Raw genomic sequence first — 21,712 nt, forward strand, 5'->3', positions numbered from 1 at the left:
TCACCCGGATTCACTAATTGCCCAATTTTTTCCCCAATTTGTTTTATTTCTTTCTCTTTAAAAAAATGTATTTCTGGGGGCACCTGAGTGGCTCAGTAGGTTTAGCATCTGACTTCGGCTCAGGTCACGATCTCGTAGTTTGTGAGTTTGAGCCCCGTGTCGGGCTCTGCCCAGACAGCTCAGAGCCTGGAGCCTGGATTCTATGTCTCCCTCTCTGACCCTCCCCTGTTGTGCTTTCTTTCAAAAATAAATAAATAAACATTAAAAAAATTTTAAATAAAAAATGTATTTTTTTCCCTAACCATTAGGGCTGCCTGGGTGGCTTAGCCAGCTGAGTGTTGGACTCTTGTTATGACAGGTCATGATCTCACGGTTCATGGGATCAAGCCCCACATTGGACTCTGCTGACAGTGTGGAACCTGTTTGGGATTCTTTCTCTCCTTTTCTCTCTTTACCCTTTCCCCCTTTGTGCTCTTGACCTCTCGTGCTGCCTCTGTCTCAAAATAAATAAATAAATAAATAAATAAATAAATAAATAAATAAATAAACTTTAAAAACATATACTTTTTGGACCATTCAAGAACAAATTCCAACCATTATGCCTCTTTATGCCTAAATATCTCAGCATGTATCTCCTATGAAAAAAGACACTTTCTCACATAATCACTGTAGTTATAAATTCAGGAAATTGAATGCTATTAAATACTATTTTTGATATTCAAATTTTAAAAAAATATTTTAATAATGTCCTTTACAGATTTTGCCCCAATACAGGATCTAGTCTAGTGTGTTTCCTTGTTGTGAGGTCTTGTTTTTTAACAACCTTCTGGAGTTTCCCCTAAGCCTTCTGAGCATGGGGACCATTGAGTCAAATTCAGGGGTGACAATGTGCTTGTTGTGATCTGGGGCACTGGACCACGAGCTCTAGACTGAGACCCCAGTCCTTGCCCTCTTGACTTTGAAAAGTCCCTACAGCTCTGGTTTGTTCACCTGCTGGTGGGGAAGAGGGAGAGCTAGACTAGCAGGTCCAAATCCCCTCCAGCCCCTAAGGCACCAATATAAATAAATAACCAACAAAAAATTATTTTTCATAAGCTTTTTTTCTTAAAAAAATTTAGGTAGGAAGAAACCTGCCTCCTTCAGAAACTGTCAGTTCTGAAAGTCTGCTAAATGATTTTATTTTCCGGATGTCTTACTTCTATGATGTTGTCTTTTCTTTGCCATTATCTCCTGCAAATGCTTGGCTGACAGTCTTTTTCATCTTCGGAGTATTTTGAACATAATATGACTGTTTATTTAATGTCTCATGCACTTCAGAAGATAATGACCAGAAGAAGGGACTGTTGACTTATTTTTTTCAAGCATTATAGCTTACTCAGCTCCAGACTTTCCAGAGAGCCTGCATTAATTACTCTTTATTTTGTCAGTTTAGAGTTAGATTAGCACTTGTGAGCTTCTATTCTTTCCCTTCTGAAATCTGATGTGAATATGTCACCCAGGTTCCTTGACATTTACCTTTTACTCCCATGGGATTCACTGCCCGGATTCAAATGCTTTGCTAGGAAATCCACCTGGTGATTGCAAAGTTGTAAAGCAGTGATAATGACAGTTTAGCCACAGGTTTTAAAATGATTTTCAGGTTCTCTTCCCAGCTATCCTTAACTACTGTTTTTAAAAAGTTAGTGGCAGATTTTAAGGTGGTGGGTGTGTGTTACTTCAAGTCATTTTCCATATGGCAGCTGTGTATAGATTTATTTATTATTTTTTTAATGTTTTTTAATTTATAAGAGAGAGTCAGAATGTTAATGGGGGAGGGGGCAGAGAGAGAGAGGGAGACACAGAATCTGAAACAGGCTCTGGCTGTCAGCAGAGAACTGGTGTGGGACCCAAATCCATGAACTATGAGATCATGACCTGACCCAAAGTCAGACACTTAACTGACTTGAGCCACCCAGGAGCCCCAACAGCTGAGTATAGATTTAAACACGTGCATCTTCAGTGAGCATTTGCTGAGCACCTACTTTGTTCAGGTGCTGCATTGGTCCTAGGCATGCAGCAAGGAAGTGGGGGACTGAGTTTGGTCGGGAGACAGACATGCACGCAAACAATTCCCAAGGTAAGATACCTGCTCTACTTGGGGGTAGTGACAGGGACATTCTGATACAAAAGAGGATTGATCAGCTGTGCCAAGAGGAGTGGGATAAAGCTATTTTTATAGGTTAATTACCTTTGAAAATGTAATAATACTTCGCTTTCTAAATCAAGTATTCCTTCTTTGTGAATTCCTCCCTGAGAAATGTTTCGACTTCATCTTCCCATTTGATACAGATCCCCTGAATTCTGAGCTCTTTAGAGGAAGCAGCTTTTTTGTGTCTTTAGAGAATCACTGTGTCTAAACTTGAAGCTGTGCATGTGGTAAGCCCACAATGAATATTTGCTGAAATCAGAACTGCACTGATATTAATAGTTGCCTAATAGGGTCCACCCCATTCGTATTACCAGAAATAGAGCTCGTTCCTCTGATGATTTCACATTAAGGAGACAGCTAGACCTGAAATAAGGATTGGGAATGGATATAAAAGAGGAGTCATTTTTGGCATCCCCAAAAGGCTGTGTATCTTCTGATCTGGGAGAAAGCCAGGAAGTTCTAGAGCAGGTGAGGCTGATCTAGCCCAGACTTCTGGAGTGTCTTGAAGAGAGTCTTACTTTGTGAGAAAGGGGAGGGAATGGATATGTGGGGGGGAGGGGGGTATCATAACACAGAGGCTCATTCTATGGGGGTGGGGCGGGGCGGGGGGAGGGTTCCAGGAGAGTTTAAAAACCGCATGATGTTAATTCTCCAAAAAGTTTTTTGACTTGTGGACAAGCAAATATTTAAAAAAAATTTTTTTAAATGTTTTATTTATTTCTGAGAGAGAGAGACATACACACACAGTATGAGCAGGGGAAGACCAGAGAAAGAGGGAGATACAGAATATGAAGCAGGCTCCAGGCTCTGAGCTAGCTGTCAGCACAGAGCCCAACGCAAGGCTCGAACCCACGAACCATGAGATCATGACCTGAGCTGAAGTCGGACGCTTAACAGACTGAGCCACCCAGGAGCCCCATGGACAAGCAAATATTGTTAATACACATCTGTGAGAGTGCCTCTTTTGCATATTTCTTACATTGAACTTGTGCTCTGCAAACTAAGCAATAAAAACTAAAAAAAAAAAAAAAAATCTCCACAGACTTGGAATGATGGGTTAAAAACAAAATATTTTGGGCCGAGATGGAGATGTGGTTAAACAGTAACAAATGTGAGAAAGAAGGCTCTTTTGGTTGACCAGAAGCTCCATGTGAATAAGCAGTGTGTTCAGGCTGTTGTCCAAAGTGCTGATGTCATCCAGGGTATTGACAACATGGCTTTACAGACATGTGGCCTGGTATCTTGAGGGAATAGTCACAAATGAACCCACAAATTTATCAGCAAAGATGTTCATTAGCATTTTATTTCTGAGTGAAAAATGGAAGGAAATTAAACATCCAACAATAGGGGCTCGGAAGTAAATCATGATGCAGTATGAAGCTGTGAAAATTTATTTGAAAAATAATTAGTAATATGGTAAATATTTTTATCCTAATAAATTACATTTAGGAACTTAAAAGCAGGAAGCTTTTGCCTAGAAAACTCTACTCCAAATGGCAGAAACAAAGGAGAATTAACAGATGTGAAGTGTTCTGAACAAGGGAGAATTTCTTCATCTGTTTGGGCTGCCCTAACAAAATACCACACGCGGCCTGGTTATAAACAACAGAACCGTCTTTCTCAGAGCTCTGGAGGCTGGAGGTTCAGGATCATTGTGCCATCACGGTCCGGTGAGGCCCTCTTCCAGGTCACAGACTTCTCTTTGTATCTTCACATGGTAGAAGGGGCTAGGGATCTTCCTGGAGCCCTTCCCCCCCCCCCATGTTTATTTATTTACTTTTTTTGAGAGAGGAAGGGCAAGTGTGTGGGTGTGTGTGTGCATGCGCAAGTACGTGAGCAGGATTGGGGCAGAGAGAGGGAGACGGAGGATCCAAAGCGGGCTCTACGGTGACAGCAGAGAGCCCCATGTGGGTCCATATCTCATGACCCTTGAGATCAAGACCCCAGCTGAAGCTGGAGACTTATTTGACTGAGTGACCTCTGGAGCCTCTTTTATAAAAGAATAATCCCACCCCCAAGGGCTCCACCCTCATGATTTAAGTACTCCACCTACTAATATCAGCATCTTTGGGGTTTGGGTTTCAACATAAGAGTTTTGAGGAGGGGTGACAAATATTCAAACCATAGCAGAGAGGTTTATTTCATATAACCGACGAGGACCTCAGTGGATACTGTGGATGGAAATTATAATCCAAAATAAGTGTGGGCTTTTAAAATTTTACTTTATTTTAATCCTTAGTTACAACATTGTAACCACAATAAAAAATGAATATTAAAAAGGGAAAACAATTCACCCCAGTTAGATTACCTTTAATTCTTCAGCTGTTATCTTGTTCTCTGCTGGTACTTGTCAATTTGCATCCAGGCTTGCAGAGTTGCTGCCATGGGATAACTCAGTCATAGGCACCTGTGCTCTCCTACAGCATGGCCGATCCTACTAACTGGTGACCCCTGGAAGGGGCTGGAGTCTTTTTCATCATACTTCTCTGAGAAGCCACAACCAATCATAATCAAACTAGCTAATATTGTTCCAAGCATTTTCCCACAAATTTTACTTACATTAACTAATTAAAGCTTGTCTTAACAACCTTATAAATGTGATAATATTATTATCCCCATTTTACAGATAGGTGAACTGAAGCCACTTACTTCATTGGGTTTTGTGATGATTTATTTAAATTAATAAAGCTATTATTATACCAAAAAAATACAAAGAATAGAGCCAAACAATGTATGCTCAAATATGCTTGTTTCTAAGGTATTTGTGGTAGGGAAGATGTGAAGCCATCCTGAATCTCTAATCCTAGAAAAATGAGAAAATAAACTGAGAGTATACTATGCATATAATAGAATGTTATGTAATCATTTAGAACAATGTTTCTAAATAACTAAAAAAGTTATGGGAAAATTATGAGCATAAGATTCAAGGTGGAAAGAGCAGGCTATAAAGTTGCATTTTTTTCTTTTGTTTTTTTTTTAACATTTACTTATTTATTTTGAGAAAGAGAGAGAGAGTTTGTGAGTCAGGGAGGGGCAGAGAGAGAGGGAGGGAGCGAGGGAGGGAGAGAATCTCAAGCAGGCTCCATGCTCAGTGTGGAGCCTGACATGGGGCTCAAACCCATGAACTGTGAGATCATGACCTGAGCCAAAATCAAGAATGGATGCTTCACTGACTGAGCCACCCAGGCACCCTTATAAAGTTGCATTCCAATGATATAAAGACATATATTCCTAGCAAAAAGATTTGGGTTCTCTTGGTCATTGAATGATTTATATAGGCATTTGTTCAATTTTTCCATCTTTACTGAGGTGTACTCAAGAAATAAATACTGCATATATTTAAAGTATAGAGAGTGATATTTTGACGGATGGTGGGATTCTGCTGTAAACTTAATTTTCTTCATTATTGTTATTATTATTATTAGTATTTTGTATTTATTTCAAGTTAACAAAATTAATGTTTCTGAGCATTACCATATATAAAATTACTCAGGAAGTAAAACAAAACAAAAATATAAGCATCAGTAAATAGTGTTTGAGGGAAAAGCAGGGCCCTTAGTTGTGAGACAGCCTGACGTTCGGTGAGGCTGAGAAGCTTAGGCTTTCTCACCGCAAATGCCCTCATGGGCTGTTTTCCTGTGTATGCATTACGTTAATGAGTGCACCTCAGTAAAAGGGCAAAGTCCTGGGCTTCTTAAAAATAATTCAACTTCCTTCTTCCTAAAACAAGAAGGTGGTGACTGAACTGGGAATCTGTGTCCCTCCCATTGGCTCTGCACCCTGAATTATTGCAGCCTGTTGGCCTAGTATCTTGCCTGCGAGAGTCCTTAGGGTCACCAAAGGCAGCTGATTACTTAATTGTTGAAGGCAGGAAACCAGCCTCTCTCCTGAGTTTCCATCAGGATCTCGAGAGGGCCCCAGATGTCAGCCCCAGCCAGGTTTCACATCCTTTCTAATTCAAAAGGTATACTTCCTCTCAGATATAGTTACTGAGGCTTTGGCCCCATGAGCTGTGGAAAGAATTCACTGGGTATTACAAACAAATTGAAATTTTTTGACAGTTGATGATAGGTCATCGGTTTAAGACAGGTAAATGGAACCACCTTGGTGTCATTGGGATACAATCCAGTTCTTTCTTTAAAGAGGCATAAAGGTGCTCTGTATTTCCTATTTCACTTCTGTTAGATTCTGTTAGATTGTTAGATAATGCACAGAATTTGTGAATCCCAGGTGTCCATGTCGTACAGAGCTGACCGCTCCACGGACCTGTTTTCCTAGGTGGCCTATAGAATATTGACTGGTACAAAAAAAAAAAAAAAAAAAGAATATTGACTGGTACAGGCAAGTGCCATTAAATCTAATGTCCAAATGAAGTTACTTATACGGGGAGTAGGGTTTTGAAGAGTTTCATTTGCCTCTAGACAAGGTTTCCCTTCCTCTTCCTCCTACCTCCCCCACGTTTGGTTTTTCTAACACAGAGGCTATGAGAACCTAACACCAAAGCAATCAGTTGGAAAGGAAACATCCATGTAATTACTGGTTGTTTTGTCCATACAGTGTGAAACAAGAAGTTGGCATGATTTTATTTTTCACCTTGCTGACAGTTTTGTTTTATTTTGTTTTGTTAGATTTCTTTGGAATGAAATGATTTGTTGATTTGGTAAAGTGTAAATCAATCCCAATTCCGCAATACCTCTGTGACTGTGTTTAAAAAAAAAAAAGAAAGAAGAAAAAAGCAAGTGAGGAGTGAAAAGAATAATTAAATTGGAAGCTGGGGCACTTTGTGATTTTGTTCCAGCTCTGTCACCAACCAGTTACATGACCCTGGGCAGGTCATTTCACCTACTAAGGCCTCTGACTCCTAAAATCAGGAGGCTGGGCAAGACAAGTTTTCAGATGCCTCGTAGTTTGTGATTCCCAGAGATCAGGTGATGATTAACATTGTTGGTTGGCTCAGGGAGAGATCACAGTTTTTAGCTGAGTTTTAAAATCAGCTCACAGCTTTTAGCTGGATTTTGAAATTGAAAAACATTTTTTTCCAATTTCTGATTACAAAGTGATACATGTAGCTTGAAGGAAATTTAGCAAATACACATTAGCAGAAAGAAGAAAATGGAAATCACTTGTAATCTTACACCAAGACATAACTAATGTCAACATGGTGTACATGTTTCCAGACTTATAAAGATCTCTAAATACAGTGAGTTCTGGTATAACATTTGTTTCAAAAACGTAAATTTGTTCCAACACAATTGCACAAGGGAGTAACTTGAATAAGATGCACAGTTTTTTACAGGAGAAACACTAGGTGAACACAGAATACAGCACCTGGTCCTGTACGCCTGCACACACACCCTCACAAGGACAGGAGCCACAGCCGCCAACATCTGGCGATACAACTCTTTGATCCAATTCAGATAATTTTCCTTCCACAGCTTCACGATAACTGCAGGCTTCAACACCCCACCTCCCACCCCCCTACACCTTTAATTTTTCTCTTTCCTCTCAGCCTATTTTGTATTGTTCCTCTCTGTTCTCTGCTCATTTTCTTCTTCTTTCACTTTTATCTCTCTCTCTTTTTAAATTTATCTTAAAATTTTAGGTTTATTTATTTTGAGAGAGAGAGAGCAAGGGAAGGGGCAGAGAGAGAGAGAGAGAGAGAGAGAATCCCAAGCAGCCTCCGAGCTGTGAGCACAGAGCCCACCCTATGCGCGGCTCAATCTCACAACCCCGGGATCATGAGCCGAAATCAAGAGTCAGATCCTTAACCAATTGAACTACCCAGGCGCCCCTCTCTATTGCTTTGTGACTCCCCTACACAGTGTGATGGGCCTGGGAATCCTTTGGCAACCTGGCTGGTGGGCAGATGCTGGCTTCCACAGCAAACTGCAGGTCTTTTTCAAGGTAGTGTACCATATTTATAAAATGCACACTGAGCTTGTGTAAAATTGTGCTGTTGTTCTTAAATTAATTTCCTTTTTTTCTTTTTACTGCATCACTTACAAAGTTTTCGAGCGTCGTTCCCCAAACCCATTTTCCCTTAAGTCTTGTAGCTTTCATTCCCCGATTTTGCATAGTACAGTGACAACTAATGCTTTTTTATAACTAAAAAAGAATTAGATCATAAAAGAACAAAATCATTTATTGACATAACCATTCAGCTAATTATTTAAATAAGAAATGATTAATTTTATTAATTTTCAACCCTTGTGTATGTGCCCTATTACTATTCTGTATGAGGAGAGAGAAGTATTCATAAAACACTCCTGCTGCATACTAAGGTAGCAACGAACATCTGGAGGAAAAGCCCTTGAGTGATTGTTTGAGTTTCTAGTTCAATTTCTCCGCTTACATTTCTAATATAGCAAGTATTAATAGATACAACCCACATAAACCACAGCTCTGTGGAGTACTCGATAATTTTTAAGAGTATAAAGGGGTCTTGAGGTCAAAATATTTGAAATACCTGCTAAATCCAGTTTCCTATAGCTTTTCATCCCTGCAGCGAAAGTATAAAATTTCCTTAGTACTGATTCTCAGAAATGCAACTTCTGAGTCTAAGAATGTGATTATTTTTTATTGTATTTATTTACTTATTTACTTTGTGACTATTTTTAAAAGGTTTCTCTATATAGTGCCAAACTGCCCTCCAGACTGTGGTGCCCATTTACATTATTATCATCCGTGTATGAGTAAAACTCCTTTAATTTTGCTGAGCTTTAGTTACCATCCTAGGTCACTGAACATCAGCTAGAGTGCAAAGGTGGGGATCCTGTTTCAGTTACCCCAACTTCTAAGAAGTATTTGGAGCTTTTCATTTGGAGGTTTAAAATGTCTTTGAAATGTACTTATTGATGTACTTATCAATTGTTAGCCAGAGATGAAACCTCTTTTTCTGCCCTCTTCTGAGTGGAAAACACATTACGAATATGTACATGACTCAACAGTTCAAAGCTTGGTGGGAAACAAAGGGACATACCTTTAAATACTGTTGTGGCCAAAGACATTGAGTTGTAAGTCAAAAGATTTCCTTTTGTAAAATCACAGCCTAGAGGAAAATGTGACTGTGAAAACACTTCTTCGGGAACAGGTTAGCCTCTGAGAATAAAAACATCGGACATTGCTCTCCCGGCCCTCCTTGTCTTCCTTCTGGCCTTCCCTTTACTCAGTCTCTTCCTTTCCCACCTAATTAGACCACTTGGTCCTTATGTGAACAAGCCTTGGTCTCTCCATCAACGGAGAGGAGTCTGACGAAGCTGAAAGGGAGTTACAGAAACAAAGCTGATTTTCTACCTCTCGTCTTTTTCCCTTCTTTACCTTAATTAATCCTGATTTGGGTTCCAATTCTTTTCTAATTTTCCTCAGATGCTTTCTGGCTGCTCTTACTGTAACACATGATACATTAAATAACCTTTTGTAATTACATGGAACAGATGTATTTCTTAAATCACCTCCCTCTGAGAAGCTCCAGAAATTCTGCACATACAACTTCACCGACTCTCTTGGTGGCTCTGGGCTTCCTTAACTCTCAGGTGTCTGAAACAAAGCCATTTTTTTCACTGTCAGGAAAACAGACTAATAGCTAGTGGTTTCACTACAAATCAGTGCATCCTATTATGGAATACTATGCAGCTACAAACACGAATGAAGAAGCTTTCTTCATACTGGTTTGGATAAGGGTTCTAAGGTGCATTTGTTGGATGGGAAAAGGCCATGTTCAAAATAGTAGGCTTAGGATGCTATCCTTTGTGTAACAAGTGGGGAAACACGAAGATGCATGTGCATTTGCTTGTTCTTGCCTAAATTCTGGAAGAATGTATGAGAAACTAAATATAGTGGTAATGTCTGGGTGGGAGCCAGGGAACTGGGCAGGTAGAAGACAAGGGTGAAAGTGAGGTTCTTTCACCCTGTATCTTGTTTGTTTCAAACATGTGAATGTATTATCTTCCTAAAAATGAACAATATATTAACAATAAAAATAAGATTTAAAAAGAATTACAGTTGCGTTCAGGAAACAGAAGCATGACATATTCACAGCATGTGAGAGAGCCCTGTCCCTGGGAGTAAGGAGGACTTTCTCATAGGTTTTATATTTTATTCCTAATTCTTCCTACCGTTAACGTGTCTGACAGGCTTGACCTTGGGTCTTGGCAGCTCTTCTTGGTTGGAGGGCATCCCTGGAGAGGAGGAAGCGGGTCTTTTCCTTTCCCCAGGCATAGACAAGAGCCACCTCTGCCTTGCTTACATTCTTTAGCTGTCTGGGTCGTGCTGAAACTGGCACCACCTGGGCAGGCGAGGGGAGGAGACAGCCGTGGGTGCTGGCACTATCCCCAAGGCGAGCTGTTTCTGACTACAGGTATCACAGAGAAAGCTCTGAAGAGCTGGCAAAACCAACCCCTTGCTTTCTTCACAGGATGATGAAGATGCTAGTACTTGGGCAGTTGAAAGCAAACTCTGAAGGTTTTTGTTCAAAGAATATGCTCAGGGGACAATGCTATTAATGATCCTTAGCCAGGTCCAAATTCGTTAATATTCTAAATACCTTAGAATAGTTCAGCAGCACATGTCTAATTTGAAGTAATTTATTCTGTTAATATTTTGGTTTTCTGCTGCCAGGAACTCTGGGCATATGGCATTCCCCTAAGACATGAAGAAGGAAACCATTATGGGTGATAATAAGGAACACACATTCATTGATATGTTTAACATCTTGGCTTGAAGATGAAATTCTAAGCCATGAATCCCAGTGGCTTCCCAGCTGTGTACAGGTTAAAGTACATTTCCCTGTGGCTGCTGTATTTATTCCAGTAATGTGATGACTCTGGGAGCCATTCTGAGCCTTGGCTTTGTGATGGTGATAAGAATCACCTGGGATATTGGCTAAAAATACAGATTCCTGGACTCCACCTAAGTCCCCAAAATCTGCTTGTCATAACTGCCTCAGATAATTCTTACCTGCCAAGTTTGGGAAACGTTGCAGTTTAGAATCTTGAGAGGAAAGTGATGTTATACTGAATCATCCTGTCTTTTAGGCTGACCTCTTCCACGTGGAATGACAAATGTCTGTCCCAGGAAGAAAGGAGCAAGTATTTTCCATACCTGAGATGTCATCATGCATGAAATCTGTAAACGAACCTTCATGGTCCTCATTTGCTTTACTGGTGACCCACAAATATTTGAGTTTTCTTTTTTTCTTAGGACAAAAAAGAAAAAAATACCTGCTGTTCCTTCATAGAGATTTTCATTTTAGATGCAGAGCTTAGAAATTGAGGGAGCCATATGTAACATTTGGGGTTGAAATGGGTAGAGGCATCTGATAACAGCTACGTGATTCAATTACCCTTAAAATTCACAATTTGCCACACCCCATTTCCTCATCAGACACATGTAGGTCTCTGGAGGGGCCAGACTCGTCACAAGTATAGTGCATTCATACGGCATACCTAGTAAACATGGTAAAATGGCCCTCCTTTAAAAACAATTTTCACCCCCTCTAAAGTAAAACCCCCGAGTTGGAAGGTTCTATTTAATGAAGTTTGGAAGTTCAGATTGGCCTCTTCTGTTCTAAGATAGAAGAGGTTAAAAGTTATATGAATCCTTCAATGGGCTTCTCCAAGCAGTAACTTTAAAAATCTCATTCGGAAGTAAACGTGTAATCACGTCAGCAAATGGGTTTATTTTGACTTAACTTAACTGAGAACCAGACAAGTCAATTAGAATTTATTTGATTTGATTTGATTGTTTTTTGAATTGGCCAGATTGTTTGACAAATTTTTATTTTTGATTTGTCAACATTGTGTCAAATCAATCAAATGGCTAAAATATATGAGATGAAAGGCAGTTTGAGTTTTATATTTTTATTTTTTAATTTCTTTTAATTTTTTTATGTTTATTTATTTTTGAGAGAGAGAGAGAGAGAATGAGAGTACATGAACAGGAGAGGAGCAGAGACAGAGGGAGACAGAGGATCCAAAGCTCTATGTGGGTCTGGAACCCATGAACTGGGGGATTATGACTGAAGTCAAAGTCAGATGATTAACCAACTGAGCCACCCAGGCGCCCCAGGGCAGTCTGAGTTTTGAACTGAATATATTTTTGGCACACTTTATTGCATTGACACAGAATTCCCACTCACCTCATTCAAGGGCACTGTATTGTTTCACTCAGGGTTTGCTTTTAATAGGCTCTCATTTTTAATTGTTGTTCAGGCTCAATCTTCTCATAAGTTGTACGTTTCTTTCCACTAAAGCAGAAAAAAACCCACCTTTTCTTTCTTCCAGTCCTAGAAAGAAGGAAAGGAGGTGAGAAGAGAAGAAATTCAGACTCTGAATACACCTGGATACGAGGACCTGAGGCTTACCTCTTTAAGAAAAAGAACACAGGGGCTCCTGGGTGGCTCAGTCAGTTGAGTGTCTGACTCTTGATTTCGGCTCAGGTCATGATCACAGAGTCATTGGATCAAGCCCCTTGTTAGGCTCCAAGCTGAGTGTGGAACCTGCTTGTTGTTTATTCTCCCTCTCTCTCCCTCTGCTCCTTTCCCCAGCAAACTCTCATTCGCTAAAACTTAAAGAAAAGAAAAAGAATGCAAAAATATCTCACTTCCGCAAATATTTTACAATTGTATGACCACGTGAACCCATTGCCAGGGCCCTCCCAGCATCTAGGAAGGAGCCCCTGCAAGGGGAGGGACTCGGAAGCTGAGGCTTGACCAGCTTTATTGTAAACAGTCTCTGCCTACAATCACCTTTTTGTCTTCTGCATATGAACACTATCAATTAGTTTTATTCCCTACCCTCAAAAATTATACATTTCTGAATGAATAAATGAACATAAGTATTGCCATGCCCAGGTAAAAGGTATTTTGAGAAAAGCATAAACATATTCTCAGGTGGCTCTCCCAGACGAACTAACGGGCTCCAGCACAAGTCAGTTTTACCATTCCTTGTGTCTTCCCGGGATTATTGCAACTGTGGGTGATTCCACGGCACTCTTATTTTTTATTTATTTATTTATTTCTGGTAGGACAGAAAAAGCCCAGGGCAGGGGATCGGGAGGCTTGGGTGCCAGCTCAACTCCACAGCTACAGAGAGAGTTGGAGCAGAAGAAACAGTGGCTGAGTTGCATGGATTCCCCAAGAGAGGCAGAGGCCTGGCAAGAGGCGGCTGCTGACCCCTGGGGGTGCAGTTGGTTCCTCATAGCAAGAACCCCTCTCCCCCCCATCCAGTGCTCCTTCCATCGCACTTCCCCTGTATCTTCGTCTAGGTGTGCATTCTTGGGAAAAGAGTTTCTAACCCCTTGGATGCTTGGTTTCTTCCTCTGTACAGGAAAGGGCTAGCACCAGAGAATCTATAAATGCCTTTCCGTTTAGTATTTTCTGACTCCCTGGCTGTTGGTTTTTCTTTCTTGGTCATCCTGATCAGCATTCAGCTCCTGGATGACCTGAGTCTAGCCTTAGTACTCAGCACAGGGTTTGCTGAATGCTTTGAGTAAAATGGAGATCTCACGAAAAGCTTCAGGGTGGGTGGGGTAGTGAGCTGAATGGCTTTCACCTTGGCCTCTTGAACGTTCTTAATTTGATAAGCACAGGGCCAGAAGGAGCCTGAGAGGGCACTCACAGCTCTGTTTCACTAGAGAAATGAAGAAACAAAGATCCAGAGACCCTCCCAAGGCAACTTCACAAACATTAATGACAACAAGCTGGAACTTGAGTGCCCTGATTCTTAGTCCGATTTTGGACTAAGAAATCTCTCAGCTTTTGGATTGCTTTGAGGCAGTCACTGCTGGTCAGTAAGTACCTACCTTTGGCACTAATAGAACTGAGCCAGAAGACTTCATTATCCTGTCCACGGAATAGACCAAAATAAGGGCTCTGCTTGGGACCCAGGTCGAGGTTATTCTTGTTTATCTAAAGTGGAGTCTCTGAGTGCCTGGGTGGCTTAGTTATTTGAGCGTCCGACTCTTGATTTCATCTCAGGTCATGATCCTAGGGTTGTGAGGTTGAGCCCTGTGTCAATATCTGCCCTGAGCATGGAGCCTGCTTGGGATTCTCTCTCTCTCTCTCTCTCTCTCTCTCTCTCTCTGCCCCTCCCCACCTCACTAAAATAAAGCAAAAAATAAACAAAGTAGAGTTTCTATTGCTTCTATATTCAAATTAAATTGTGATTTAGTTTAAGAACACAGTTCCTTATACTTTTTTTCAGGTCTGTAATTCCCCCTGGCCACTGTCATAAACAGAAGGGACATTGGTTATTTTAATTTTGCTTCTAGAGCATCTCCTGCTGCTGGAAGATATGGGTAAGTACTCCCTCTGTGAATCCATCCAGTTACTTCCCTCTTTCTCTTCTTTACAAACTGGACTCTTCCCTTGGAAACCATCTTTTTTTTTTTTTTTTCAGATGACAGGCTTCATTTCATTTCATTTAATTTTATTTTATTTTATTTTATTTTATTTTTACAAATAGTTTATTGTCAAATTAGTTTCCACATAACACTCAGTGCTCATCCCCACAAGTGTCCTCCTCCATGCCCATCCCCCCTCCCCCCCACATCCATCAGTCCTCAGTTTTTGTCAGCATTCAAGAGTCTCTCATGGTTTGCCTCTCTCCCTTTCCCCCACCATTTCCGCCCTTCTTCTCCCCCTTGGTCCTCCGTCAAGTTCCTCCTAATCCTCCTATACGTGCAAACATATGATATTTGTCCTTCTCTGCCTGACTTATTTCGCTCAGCATAACCCCCTCAAGGTCCATCCATGTTGCTACACATGGCCAGATTTCATTGTTTCTCATTGCCATGTAGTATTCCATGGTATAGATAAACCACATCTTCTTGATCCATTCATCTGTTGATGGACACTTAGGTTCTTTCCATGTTTTAGCTATTGTGGAGAGTGCTGCTATGAACATTAGGGTACACGTGCTCCTATGCCTCAGCATTTCTGTATCCCTCGGGTAAATTCCTAGCAGTGCTATTGCTGGGTCATAGGGGAGTTCTATTGTTAGTTTCCTGAAGAACCTCCACACTGTTTTCCAGAGGGGCTGTACCCGTTTACATTCCCACCAACAGTGTAGGAGGGTGCCCGTTTCGCCACATCCTCGCCAGCATCTAGAGTTCTCTGATTGGCTCATTTTAGCCACTCTGACTGGCGTGAGGTGGTATCTCAGTGTGGTTTTGATTTGTATTTCCCTGATGAGGAGGGATGCTGAGCATCGTTTCATGTGTCTGTTGGCCATCTGGATGTCCTCTTTGGAGAAGTGTCTGTTCATGTCTTCTGCCCATTTCTTCACTGGGTTGTTGGTTTTTCAGGCGTGTAGTTTGGTGAGTTCCTTATAGATTCTGGATATTAACCCTTTATCTGATATGTCATTTGCAACTATCTTTTCCCATTCCGTTGGTTGCCTATTAATTTTCTGGGTTGTTTCCTTTGCTGTGCAGAAGCTTTTAATCTTGATGAGGTCCCAACAGTTTATTTTTGCTCTCGATTCCCTTGCTTTTGGGGATGTGTCAAGTAAGAAGTTGCTGCGGTGGAGGTCAAGGAGGTTGTTTCCTGCTTTCTCCTCTAGGGTGTGGATAGTTTCCTGTCTCACGTTCAGGTCCTTTATCCATTTTGAGTTGATTTTTGTGCATGGTGTGAGAAAATGATCTAGTTTCATTCTTCTGCATGTTGCTGTCCAATTCTCCCAACACCATCTGTTAAAAAGGCTGTCTTTTTTCCATTGGATATTCTTTCCTGCTTTGTCAAAGATCAGTTGGCTGTATACTTTTGGGTCCACTTCTGAGTTCTCAATTCTGTTCCATTGGTCTATGTGTCTGTTTTTGTGCCAATACCATACTGTCTTGATGATGACAGCTTTGTAGTAGAGGCTAAAGTCTGGGATGGTGATCCCTCCCGTTTTGGTTTTATTTTTCAGGATTACTTTGGCTATTCGGGGTCTTTTGTGGTTCCATACAAATTTTTGGATAGTTTGTTCTAGTTTTGAGAAGTATGCTGGTGCAATTTTGATTGGAAGTGCATTGAATGTGTAGAGTGCTTTAGGTAGTAATGACATCTTAACTATATTTATTCTTCCTATCCATGAGCATGGAATGTTTTTCCATTTCTTTGTGTCTTCTTCAATTTCCTTCATAAATTTTCTATAGTTTTCATCATACAGATCTCTTGTATCCTTGGTTAGGTTTATTCTGAGGTATTTTATGTTTTTTTGTGCAATTGTGAATGGGATCAGTTTCTTGATTTCTCTTTCTGTTGCTTCATCGTTGGTGTATAAAAATGCAACCGATTTCTGTACGTTGATTTTGTACCCTGCAACTTGGCTGAATTCTTGGATCAGTTCTAGTAGGCTTCTGGTGGAGTCTGTCGGGTTTTCTATGTAGAGTATCATGTCATCTGCGAAGAGTGAAAGTTTGACTCCTTGGAAACCATCTTTGATGAAGTGCTCATCTTCCCAAGGTTCTGTCAAGTTCAGTTTGGGGCAGTGCTTTCAGGAGGCTCATCTCTCTCCTAGACTATCTCCTTGAGATCTCCTAGTTGCCCTTTGACATGGACACTCTTTCTCTATTCACTGAAATGTGAAACTGTAACTTGCCCACAGTTCTACAGTTAGTTGGTGGCAAGATCCAGATTCCAACCCAGGTGTTTTGAATCAATTTCTGATATTCTTTCTTTTAATTAAAAATTTTTAATGTTTTATTTTATTTTTGAGAGAGAGATTGAGAGAGAGAGAGACAGAGAACCATGGGGGAGGAGCCGATGGAGAGGGAGACACAGAATCCGAAGCAGGCTCCAGGTTCTCAGCTGTCAGCACAGAGCCCGACATGGGGCTTGAACCCATGGACTGTGAAATCATGACCTGAGATGAAGTCGGATGCTTAACTGACTGAGCCCCAATTTTTGATATTCTTTTTGCTACATCCCAGCCATCTGCAGGAGAAAATGCCCATGTCTCAGGGAATGCCCTTGAGACAACATACGTGAGAAGTTAGAGGAGGAAGGAATACATGCTATTAGTGGACGGCGGCAAAGCTTAATGCAGAGACCCTACTGGAGTCTGGGCTGAGAAGGGAGGGTAAGATGTTACAGGAATACATAGAGGGGTATGTTGTGTCTCTGGGGAGTATGGTCCAAGTACGGGTGCGGTGTGGGCTATCGTGGACCCTCATTGTCATCAGCCACACCGGCACTGGCTTGGTTTGGCAGCCCCTGAGTTTGCATGTTGATTCACTCATTTATCACCGTGCAGACGAATGGCCTTTGCCATCAGCTCCTCTTGTCCTTTCTTTATCTATAAATAAATTATGCTTCTGTTCCCCTATGTATGCATTTCTCTTTTTTCCCTCCTTTTGTAGAAATAGACTTTGTAAAGTATGTATCATGAAAGGTAACAGGTATTACCTATGTAACTTGAAAGGTAAAATTCCACCATTTATTTAGCAGCTTGCCTCATCTCCACGTTAAGAACTCTTTAATGGGCAAGAACATGTTCTCCTCATTATCACCTCCTCAAGTTGAATAGAACTAGGAGGCCTAGACTTGGCCTTGGGGGTTTTTCAAGGTGATAATGAGGTAGCATTTTGTTCAACTTGTGCCTTATTTTAGCTCTTGGTGTATTTGCTTCATTATCTCTACCTGATTTTAAGTTGTTTCAGCAAGGACTATGTCATTTCAGTTTTGAATTCCTCACTGAACTGAGCTCATGGCTGGCACATAGTAGGTGCTTAGGCAGCCCGAGATTCAAGATGGGGTTTCCAACAATTTCCTGATGCTAGAATCAAAGAGACTAAGGATTTTTCTACCTTCTGGACAACAATAGCTTCTAATTGATATAAGATTGATTTATATGTATTTGTAATGGAGATCTTTTCCTCCATTACCAGGAATATTTCTATTTCTTCTACCTGGACACTCTCTGGGGGATTTAGGTGTTAAGCAGAAGGTTGCTTGGTGAATGTAGAGTCTGAGCAATAAATAGCTGAGATCTTGATGGTTATTTCATTTAGGTTTTGGTGACAGGCATACAATCACCTATTACATTTACTGCCACTCCCTGACCTCCAAAGGTCTGCCACATTCTTGCTCCAGCAGACCTTTCTGGAAGCTTGTTGTCAGCAGCTTGAAATGCAATCCATTTGCTCACTAAATTGAATATAGAACTACATCCTTTTTAAACTTTTCATTTTGAGGTTAGTCTTTTTTAATTTTTAATTTTACTTATTTTTTTAGACAGAGAGCACCAGCGCCTGAGAGGGCGTGGGATGCTGAGGGTTATGTAAGGGGGACAGGGGTAAGGGGTGTGGGGGAAGGGGTGGAGGAGCAGATTGAGAGATAGATGGAGAGAGAGAGAGAGAGAGAGAGATAGAGAGAGAGAGAGAAAGAATCCCATCCAGGCTCTGTGCTGTCTGAGCCCAACTCAGGGCTCCATACCATGAACTGGAAGATCATGTTCTGAGCTGAGATCAAGAGTCAGACAGTTGAGCCATCCAGGCACCCCTTTTTCTGAGGTTAGTCTTACATTTATTTGGAGCTGCTGGACAGTGTCCAGTTGTGTGAGTGTGCCTGAATTTTATTTATTTATTTATTTATTTATTGGGGTTTTAAAAAAAGTTTATTTATTTATGTTGATTGAGAGAGAGAGTGAGTGCATGAGGGGGAGAGAAAGGGAGGGAGAGAATCCCAAAGAGGCTCTGCACTGTCAGGGTTTGAACCCACAAATGATGAGATCACAACCCGAGCTGAAACCGAGTTGAATGCCTAACTGACTGAGCCACCCAGGCACCCCTATTTTAATTCCAGTACAGCTAACATACAGTGTGATATGAGTTTCAGGTATACAATGCAGTGCTTCAACAAGGGTGTGCATGGATTTAAGAAGAGAAGGTGTGGTGAGCATCCTTTTCTATATCTCATTTAATTCTCCAGACTACAATATAGACAGAGCTGGGATTCAAACCTGGCTGATTCCAAAGCCCATATTTTTTACCCAACATTATCCTGCCTCCAATGGACACTCAGCATCCTCTATGGCCTCACTCCCATCCCTCAAAACAGCCTTACCTCTCTTTGGTCATGCCTCCCTGTAGGAATGCCAAACTGGTCTAAACCCCCTGTATGTGCCACACTGTGTCTGATCCATAGGTGAAGTGGTCTGGTAGTACTATACTTGTTTGGCTGAGATTTTAGTATCCAGAACCAGGAAGATAACAATATTATAGTAGGAGTGGGTAAAAGGGAGTATACATTTATTATGGGCCATGCATACTATGTAACAGATCCTTAATATAGGATTTGATTTAGTGCTCTTAATTATTTCATGTAGGTTCAGCAAGAGAATCTGTATATAAGGTCAAGAATTTAAACTCTGGAGCCAGTTTTCCCAGATTTGAATCCCAGCTTTGCTTCTTCTTACTAGCTGCATGACCTTGCACAGGTCACTTATCCTGTCTCTGCCTTAGTTTGCTTCTCTGTAAAATGCGATAATAATTAAATTTACCTCATTAGATTTACTGAGGATCAAGTCAATAGTGTTTGGCACATGGTAAACTCTTTCTAAGGGTTAGCTACTACTAGTGCCCCAATTTTAGAGGTAAAGAATCTGGGCTTGAAGAGGTCATTTGTTTAAGGTCACACAGTTAGCAAATCATTGCATTGATTTTTAAACCCAGGTCTCCCTACTTCCAAAGATCATATTATTTCTAATACACATCACAATGTTCATTCGGATAAAGACAATGTGCTTTTCAGAATGAGGGGTTATATCTTAGGTCTGTATTCATATAATATGAACAAGATAAGATACTAGGCAGTAAAAAAGAATGGTTTTTGAGATGAATCACCAAAAACTGCCCCCAGGTTACATACTTTTCATAGTGTAGCTCACTTCCTGAGATCTTGGAAATACAGCTTGATCATCCAGGAGCATTAATGGTTGTAAATATGCAAATCCTGCATAAAGATTAGCCTTCATCACGAAAGTGTGCCAATTTTATAGCAAGAGACCTGGGCTTATTGATGTTAAGTGCAGGCTCCCGATGGACTAGAGATTCAGAAGTGAGATATGTGTGGGGCACCTGGGTGGCTCAGTTGGTTAAGAAGTGAGATATGTGTGTGCAGTACACACACAGAGGAAGCATTTTTGGTGGGAGGTAGAGGGCAAGAAGCAATCTAGAGCCAAAGGGCCAGCTTGGAATTGGAGGCTGTCTGCTTAGATTGCTTGCATTGGAAGTGGACAAAAGGGCTGAAAGCTATACAGAGAGTAGGGTGAAAATGTAAGGGGAGGGGGCAGCAGCCATAGTAAAGCTAAGATAGGAATTTTCATGGCTAGAGGCAGTGTCAATAGCTATGTCCTTTCTGGTGAGGAATATGACCCCATACAGCAAATACTACAAAAATGGGCCTTTTTTTTTTTTTTTTAACTTTTAACATTGTTTCTTAGGACATAATGAATGATGGCCAAATGTTATTAAAAATAGGAAAAATTTAGAGCTGATCTCTTTCAAAAGAAATTGATAAAATGGAATAGTATGTAGCTATTGATAATAATTTTAGGAAACGTTTTTAAACGCTATTGGAGCAAAGATCTTTTATAGTGTGTTCAAATCTGTGTATTCCTTGCTTAAGACAATGCCTGGTACATAATAAAAGCTCAATTAATATTTGTTATAGAAATAAATATAATGTTAAGGGCAGAAAAACAATCGTCCAAGGACATTACACTGATCTCTTCCTTTAAGAAAAGAATTCTGATCATAGGGAAGTTTTAAAGATGTCACCACATGCAGTGTATACAAATGTTGAATCATTATGTTGTGCACTGGAAACCAACATAATATTATATGTCAATTATACTTAAAAAAAAAAAAATGCCTCCACACTAAATGTGCCTCCACACTAACCTTGGATTGGATCCTGAAGTAGAAAAAGGACATTCATTAGTCAAGCAATGTAGACGTGCAAGAATCTTAAAATCCATATTGCTAAGTGACTGAAGTCAGTCTGAAGACTACATACTCTATGATTCCAAGCAGATGAGATTTCAGAAAAGGCACAAATAAAGAGACAGTAAAAAGATCAATCATTGTCAGAAGTTCTTGGAGAGATAGGGGAGGGATAAATACATGAAGCACAGGGGATCTTTAGGGCAGTGAAATTACTCTGCATGATACTGTAATGTGGGTATATGTCATTAGGCACCTGTCAGAACTCAGAACTGCACAACACAAAGAGTGAACCTGATGCAAACTATGAATTTTCGTTAATAATTATGTATTGACGGGCATCTGGGTGGCTCAGTCTGTTAAGCATCTGACTTCGGCTCTGGTCATGATCTTGTGGTGTGTGAGTTTGAGCCCCGCCTCAGGCTCTGTGCTGACAGCTGGGAGCCTGGAGCCTGCTTCAGATTCTGTCTCCTTCTCTCTCTGCTCCTCCCCCACTCACACTCTGTGTGTCTCTCTCTCTCTCAAAAATAAATAAATGTTAAAAAATGTAAAAAAAGTAAAAACTTTAATGTATTGATATTGGCTCATTATTTTAAT

This window comes from Hyaena hyaena, unplaced genomic scaffold (assembly GCF_003009895.1).
Source record: "Hyaena hyaena isolate Hyena2069 unplaced genomic scaffold, ASM300989v1 scaffold_213, whole genome shotgun sequence".
In the NCBI taxonomy this organism is placed as follows: domain Eukaryota; kingdom Metazoa; phylum Chordata; class Mammalia; order Carnivora; family Hyaenidae; genus Hyaena; species Hyaena hyaena.